This window comes from Haliotis rubra, unplaced genomic scaffold (genome assembly GCF_003918875.1).
Source record: "Haliotis rubra isolate DU_JTF1 unplaced genomic scaffold, ASM391887v1 Scf122, whole genome shotgun sequence".
Taxonomy (NCBI): domain Eukaryota; kingdom Metazoa; phylum Mollusca; class Gastropoda; order Lepetellida; family Haliotidae; genus Haliotis; species Haliotis rubra.
Window position 1 is genome coordinate 1,427,387 of NW_025765137.1, and position 8,402 is coordinate 1,435,788.

General features: G+C 43.6%; 2 long non-coding RNA genes across 5 annotated transcripts; one reads left to right on the top strand and one right to left on the bottom strand.

Annotated features, from left to right (window-relative positions):
• The first annotated feature begins 3,079 nt into the window (after nt 1-3,079).
• LOC124265914 lies at nt 3,080-4,161 on the top strand. Its single transcript, XR_006895584.1, has 2 exons — nt 3,080-3,217; nt 4,003-4,161. It is a non-coding gene; the product is annotated as an uncharacterized LOC124265914 (long non-coding RNA).
• Nucleotides 4,162-5,524: 1,363 nt separating this feature from the next.
• Nucleotides 5,525-8,178, bottom strand: LOC124265915. 4 transcript variants are annotated; one of them, XR_006895586.1, is made up of 3 exons: nt 8,138-8,178; nt 7,103-7,220; nt 5,525-5,577 (listed from the first exon to the last, which is right to left on the bottom strand). It is a non-coding gene; the product is annotated as an uncharacterized LOC124265915 (long non-coding RNA). The 4 variants fall into 4 exon arrangements; XR_006895587.1 differs by lacking the exon at nt 8,138-8,178 and adding an exon at nt 8,032-8,073; XR_006895585.1 differs by lacking the exon at nt 8,138-8,178 and adding an exon at nt 7,587-7,630.
• Nucleotides 8,179-8,402: the final 224 nt, after the last annotated feature.

Here is an 8,402-nt window from a genome sequence, read left to right on the forward strand (position 1 = left end):
CTTGTAACCAGTCAAACCAGTACCAAACTTGAAGGTTAATCCAGACAACTGTTACTCCGAACGAGTTCACTGAGAACAGTATTACAGGGGTTTCGAGATGTAATTGTGCAGGGCGTTAATGCACGATTGGGTTAAAACATTAGTCTTGTTACCAGTTTTAAATAATTTATTCACGAGATCATAACAAACAACATACAATTAACAGCATAGTGGAGATGTAAATACACTGGTCACCATGCATCGCCGTCTCCCTGAAGTATGCTCCAGCAGCAACAGAAATATCTGGAACAGAAATAACACTTCATAGACTTTACATACAATGAACATTGTACTACGCGTTGTCGATATTCCCTAACTGACCTCAAAGCATAAAAAATGAAAAAACACTTGAAAATCGTATTTGACCAAAATATTACAAACGTCCAAAAAAATCGATCGCCGAAGGTCAAAATCGTCATATTAGGTAAAAACAGAACTGTGACACATCGATTAACCATTTCTTGTCTTGTCACCATCAATAACCATTTCTTGTCTGTCACCATCAAATATGGATGTGCATTTTCTTTTTCCCGGATGTGTTCGATTTATCCATTCACCACCATCTCTTTTCGGCTTTTGAACACTATACTTATCCTCTTTGAACACTCCAGGAGATATTTGAAGGCTCCTTGATACTCACAGATTCCTATATTGAATTATCTAACATTATATTGAACGCTTTTCCCCGTTTAAAATCATATTTGTCAGCGCTGTTATCAGTCCGTCAAGAGTCATTTCCCCTTGTCTCTGTACTTCACATAATGCAAGCGAGGAACTCGGCACCTATTTCCCATAAGATAAATGCAGTGGCTTACCATTGTCTATTTTCCGGGAGTTGTGATGATGAGAGGGATGTTGGAGGAGTGGCTGCCGCCGCTGTGGCCGCCCATCATGTAGGGGATGGGGACGGGGATGCCGTGCCTGCTGTGGTGGCTGCTGTGGCTGCCCTTGTGACAACAGCAGGCGTCAGAATACGACACCAGCATACCTAGTAGTTATAAAGTTAAAGTATGAATAGAAAAGTGACATTTTAACATTAAACTGAGTTAGATGGGTTCTACGTCGCTTTCAGCAATATTCCAGCAATACCACTGCGTGACACAAGAAATAGGCTTCACATATTATACCCATGTGGGGAATCGATCCTGGGCCTTCGGCGTGACGAGCGAACGCATTAACCACTTGGCTACCTCACCGCCCCTACCAAAACCTAAACTACAACGCCTAAAATACACTCCAGGAAAAGCCCAAAATGTTTATTTTCGTGAGAAGTACATGTTTAATGCCAAATTTCTATAAAAGTAAACATGATCTACTGGAATTCAACACCAATTTCTCCCAGATACATTGAAGAAAAAACACGTGTTACCTACCGAGAACAATTGCAATCAAACCAGCGAACATCTTCATTTTGAAGTTGTCTGTGTGTCTTGTTTCCTTTAAGAAGCAAAAAAAAATGTTTGTTGATCTCTCTGGAAATTTGGGTTTATATAGCTTGACCATGAAACACCACGCCTAGCTACCTGTATCTTAACAAAACTGGGTGGTCTGTGAACAATGCAGGTGGTCAGTTAACAATACAGGTGGTCCAGGTTGCCTGGACTTTAGGAGGTCACTTGAAGGTTAATGAAGAAGTTAATTGGTGGTATGAACACAATGTTCTTTTTTATTATATAAAATATATCAATACTATTATCTGAACAATAAACAAGAGAAGCTATATACCCTTGATGAAAGAAGCTAAAAATTAAACAAACGCAAAATGGTTATTCGATGGTGATGTATTGGATAGTTGCATTTCGGACATTAAGCTTGCAGTGTTTCCGCGACTGTTCGGGCGGTGGGGTAGCCTAGTGTTTAATGCGTTCGCTCGTCACGCCGAAGACCCGGGTTCGATTCCCCACATGGGTACAGTGTGTGAAGCCCATTTCTGGCGTCCCCCGCCGTGTTATTGCTGGAATATTGCTAAAAGCGGCATAAATTCACTCACTCACTTTGATAATGTGTGTAATAGATATGTGAAATCCAATTACAACTGTATTTTTTGTCGCACGGTAGTTTATATCTGCAATATTTTATTTTTGGTTGTTTTCGTGCATACTGTTACTCTTCTTTTGTTGCTTGAAGAAAAGACCTGCAATAGTCATGTAAAAATTAAGATGAAAACGTGTGTAACTTATGTTAAAAATTAAAATATTTTTAGTTCTATTCTTGTGCTATTTCATTGATTATTAGGATTATGGTTACATTATTATCATGATAGTTCACGTAACACTGACAATTGAGGACACACCATCCTGGTTTCTGGGTGTAATCTCATTCCTGACATCGTAACACAAAGTATTTCGCCACATGAGCCACTGCTGGGAATCAACGCAATGAGACCTCCCTCGGTTTAATCCGGATCAGTTTCGGCTTTACCCAGCGAGGCCCGGAATTTAACAGATTAGTATAAAAAGTAGGAGTTGTGGTTGGTTTATCATTCAGTTTTCTGTTTTCATCTCAACATGAAGTGTCTAGCTTTCATTTCTGCTGTGGTTATGTTTGGTTTGTATTCTATTGGGGTTTTTTTCATTTGATAAACAAAACGAATAGTAATGAATACTAATTGCTATGGGCTTGCTTTATTGTGTGTTAAATTAATTAATTAATTACGAAAAAGACAATGCTCTGTTAGACATATCGATAAACATTATGGATTAATTTGTTTAATATAACTTATCGTCAGCATAATGTACTGCTTAGTCAAGACCGCTTTCCTATCCCCACAGGACGTCAATGCGCCCACTGTCTTGTTATGGTTAAAACCCAATAGTTTAAAGGTTGGCTCATTCAACCCAAAAAATAGGTTCGATTCCCCACACGACTTCAATGTGTCTACTCACCTTGCTATAGCTTGATTTTTGGAATATCGGTGATATTAGCAGCTAAATGATGTTAAGGTACTGTCTGTCAATTATTAACAGGTTTTGAACACAGTCCAATGTTCTTTTTCTTCCAGTGTGCCTGGTGACGTCGACGACGGCGTGTTGTTGTCACAGTGGTAGCCACAGCAGCCATCATCACTCCCACGGCATCCCCATGCCCATCCCTTACATGATGGGCGGCAGCGGCGGCGGTCACAGCCACTCCAACTACCTCCCCATCGTCCTGACAACGGCTGGTTAAGTCCGCTGTGGTATGTATCTCAGTCAAAGATGACACTTGCCGGGTTCGACTCGCCACATCTGTACAGTTTGTGACGCCCATTTCTGGAGTCCATTGACGTAATGCTAATGAGTGAATGACTTTAGTTTTACGCCGCGTTTAGCCATATTCCAGCGGGGGACACCAGGAATGGGCTTCACACATTGTACCCATGTGGGGAATCGAACCCAGGCCTTCGGTGTGACGAGCGAACGCTTTTACCACTAATCTACTCACCGCCACTTCGGAGTAAAACAATACTCACCCATTAAGTATGGTTTCATCCCGGCTTTAGCAATAGCTCAGCTTCTTCACAATGGGGATGCTCTAAAATAAGCATCACACATTGTACCCATGTGGGGAAATCGGGTCTGACAGTAAGGCAACTTACATCAATCTCGAATACAGTGAAACGTCGGTACCTCGACCTTCATTGTCTCGAACTAGAGAAGAATTGATTGGTTAATTCCCCATAATCCGTATGAGCAGTGCAATGTAATATCACCCAGCTTCTGTCGACACAACATATAACTCGACACATATAACTCGACACATATCCGACGATCCGCATGAGTTCGACACATGACCTCATTTTACTGAACACAGGAAGCCATTGGTCTCAGGTGCCTGTGTTGGTCGCAAGAAGCAACTGTATATAGATTGGGTGGTCAGGCTAGGTGGATTGGTTGGTTGGTGTTATCGAAACCAATGACAGGAGGAAGATGTTCGTAATATCGATTCATGCTTTGCCACAATTTTCCCTTTCCTTTGTTTCAGACTGGACTCTACCACAACCCTCTACTTTCAGTTTGTCCATCAACATGCGCTGGTCACGTGTTTTAACAAGTCTTCGAAAAGCTGACGGGTTGCAAGAAAACAATATTACAGAATGTTAGTTTTTGTTTTTCTTCCATAATAAAAAGTCTTGGTAAAATTCCCTTGCTTTTTGTATTATCTTCATGAATTACGTGCGTTTGTTGACATAACGGCTCTCATGCGGCCAACTGAGTGTATTTGGGGCGATCTTGCGGGCTTGTTGTGGAGATTGTACGGGCGCTTCTAACAGTTTTAGGAAATGTAATTATAAATCGCTACGAGTTTCAAAACAATAATATCGTATTTGTATGTAACTATATATCTGTATGTAACTAATCAACTTTGTTCTTTAACATTGGGCATATATTTCACATCTCTGGGAATAGTTTAGTGTGACATTTTTGGTCATTCATATATTTTTCAGCGAATTCATTTCAAATTCCCCTTGGGGTATGACAGTAAGGTTACACGAATGTTCAGTTTGAGAAATATTTTACAATCTGCGCAAGTACAAGCAGCAGCACATACACATACACATACACGCGCATGCACGCCGTCATATGAGCGAAACCCGATATTCACCTCACCTCACTTCAGTACACTTTAACCCTCATTACACCAGTAACCTTTAACCTCGTCACCACCAGTACACTCTATCCCACAATACACCAGTAACCTATAACCTCGTCACCACCAGTACACTCTATCCCTCCATACACACAGTAACCTTTAACCTCGTCACCACCAGTACACTCTATCCCTCCATACACCAGTAACCTTTAACCTCGTCACCACCAGTACACTCTATCCCTCAATACACCAGTAACCTTTAACCTCGTCACCACCAGTACACTCTATCCCTCCATACACCAGAAACCTTTAACCTCGTCACCACCAGTACACTCTATCCCTCCATACACTCTATCAGTAACCTTTAACCTCGTCACCACCAGTACACTATCCCTCCATACACCAGTAACCTTTAACCCTCGTCACCACCAGTACACTCTATCCCTCCATACACCAGAAACCTTTAACCTCGTCACCACCAGTACACTCTATCCCTCCATACACCAGTAACCTTTAAACCTCGTCACCACCAGTACACTATCCCTCCATACACCAGTAACCTTTAACCTCGTCACCACCAGTACACTCTCTCCCTCCATACACAGTAACCTTTAACCTCGTCACCACCAGTACACTCTATCCCTCCATACAACAGTAACCTTTAACCTCGTCACCACCAGTACACTCTATCCCTCCATACACACAGTAACCTTTAACCTCGTCACCACCAGTACACTCTATCCCTCCATACACCAGTAACCTTTAACCTCGTCACCACCAGTACACTATCCCTCCATACACTAACAGTAACCTTTAACCTCATCACCACCAGTACACTCTATCCCCCATACACCAGTAACCTTTAACCTCGTCACCACCAGTACACTCTATACACTATCCCTCATACACCAGTAACCTTTAACCTCGTCACCACCAGTACACTCTATCCCTCCATACAACAGTAACCTTTTAACCTCGTCACCACCAGTACACTCTATCCCAGTAACCTCCATACACCAGTACACCTTTAACCTCGTTTAACCACCAGTACACTACACTATCCCTCCATACACCAGTAACCTTTAACCTCGTCACCACCAGTACACTCTATCCCTCCATACACCAGTAACCTTTAACCTCGTCACCACCAGTACACTCTATCCCTCCATACACACAGTAACCTTTAACCTCGTCACCACCAGTACACTCTATCCCATCCATACAACAGTAACCTTTAACCTCATCACCACCAGTACACTCTATCCCTCCATACAACAGTAACCTTTAACCTCGTCACCACCAGTACACTCTATCCCTCCATACACCAGTAACCTTTAACCTCGTCACCACCAGTACACTATCCCTCCATACACCAGTAACCTTTAACCAGTCACCACCACCAGTACACTCTATCCCTCCATACAACAGTAACCTTTAACCTCACGTCACCACCAGTACACTCTATCCCTCCATACAACAGTAACCTTTAACCTCGTCACCACCAGTACACTATCCCTCCATACAACAGTAACCTTTAACCTCGTCACCACCAGTACACTCTATCCCTCCATACACCAGTAACCTTTAACCTCGTCACCACCAGTACACTCTATCCCTCCATACACCAGTAACCTTTAACCTCGTCACCACCAGTACACTCTATCCCTCCATACACCAGTAACCTTTAACCCTCGTCACCACCAGTACACTCTATCCCTCCATACAACAGTAACCTTTAACCTCGTCACCACCAGTACACTCTATCCCTCCATACAACAGTAACCTTTAACCTCGTCACCACCAGTACACTCTATCCCTCCATACAACAGTAACCTTTAACCTCGTCACCACCAGTACACTCTCCCCCTCCATCCATACAACAGTAACCTTTAACCTCGTCACCACCAGTACACTATCCCTCCATACACCAGTAACCTTTAACCTCGTCACCACCAGTACACTCTATCCTTCCATACAACAGTAACCTTTAACCCTCGTCACCACCAGTACACTATACCCCTCCATACAACAGTAACCTTTAACCTCGTCACCACCAGTACACTCTATCCCTCCATACACCAGTAACCTTTAACCTCGTCACCACCAGTACACTCTATCCCTCCATACACACAGTAACCTTTAACCTCGTCACCACCAGTACACTCTATCCCTCCATACACCAGTAACCTTTAACCTCGTCACCACCAGTACACTCCTCCCTCCATACACCAGTAACCTTTTAACCTATCCCTCCATACCACCAGTACACTCTATATCCCTCCATACACCAGTAACCTTTAACCTCGTCACCACCAGTACACTCTATCCCTCCATACACCAGTAACCTTTAACCTCGTCACCACCAGTACACTATCCCTCCATACACCAGTAACCTTTAACCTCGTCACCACCAGTACACTCTATCCCTCCATACAACAGTAACCTTTAACCTCGTCACCACCAGTACACTATCCCTCCATACACCAGTAACCTTTAACCTCGTCACCACCAGTACACTCTATCCCTCCATACACCAGTAACCTTTAACCTCGTCACCACCAGTACACTCTATCCCTCCATACAACAGTAACCTTTAAACTCGTCACCACCTAGTACACTAGTAACCTTTAACCCTCCATACACACTATCCCTCCATACACCCTTTAACCTCGTCACCACCAGTACACTATCCCTCCATACACCAGTAACCTTTAACCCCGTCACCACCAGTACACTATCCCTCCATACAACAGTAACCTTTAACCTCGTCACCACCAGTACACTCTATCCCTCCATACACCAGTAACCTTTAACCTCGTCACCACCAGTACACTATATCCCTCCATACACCAGTAACCTTTAACCCCGTCACCACCAGTACACTCTATCCCCCCATACAACAGTAACCTTTAACCTCGTCACCACCAGTACACTACTCCCCTCCATACACCAGTAACCTTTAACCTCGTCACCACCAGTACACTATCCCTCCATACAACAGTAACCTTTAACCTCGTCACCACCAGTACACTCTATCCCTCCATACACCAGTAACCTTTAACCTCGTCACCACCAGTACACTATCCCCTCCATACAACAGTAACCTTTAACCTCGTCACCACCAGTACACTATCCCCTCCATACAACAGTAACCTTTAACCTCGTCACCACCAGTACACTCTATCCCTCCATACACCAGTAACCTTTAACCTCGTCACCACCAGTACACTATCCCTCCATACACCAGTAACCTTTAACCTCGTCACCACCAGTACACTATCCCTCCATACACCAGTAACCTTTAACCCCTCACACCACCACCACCAGTACACTATCCCTCCATACACCAGTAACCTTTAACCTCACACCACCAGTACACTCTATCCCTCCATACACCAGTAACCTTTAACCCGTCACCACCAGTACACTATCCCTCCATACACCAGTAACCTTTAACCCCGTCACCACCACCAGTACTCTATTCTATATCCCTCCATACAACAGTAACCTTTAACCTCGTCACCACCAGTACACTCTATCCCTCCATACACCAGTAACCTTTAACCATCACCACCAGTACACTATCCCCCTCCATACACCAGTAACCTTTAACCTCGTCACCACCAGTACACTCTATCCCTCCATACACCACAGTAACCTTTAACCTCGTCACCACCAGTACACTCTATCCCTCCAGAAACCTACACCATATACACTATCCCTCCATACACCAGTAACCTTTAACCTTTCACCACCAGTACACCCCTCGTCCCACCAGTAGTATCAAAATC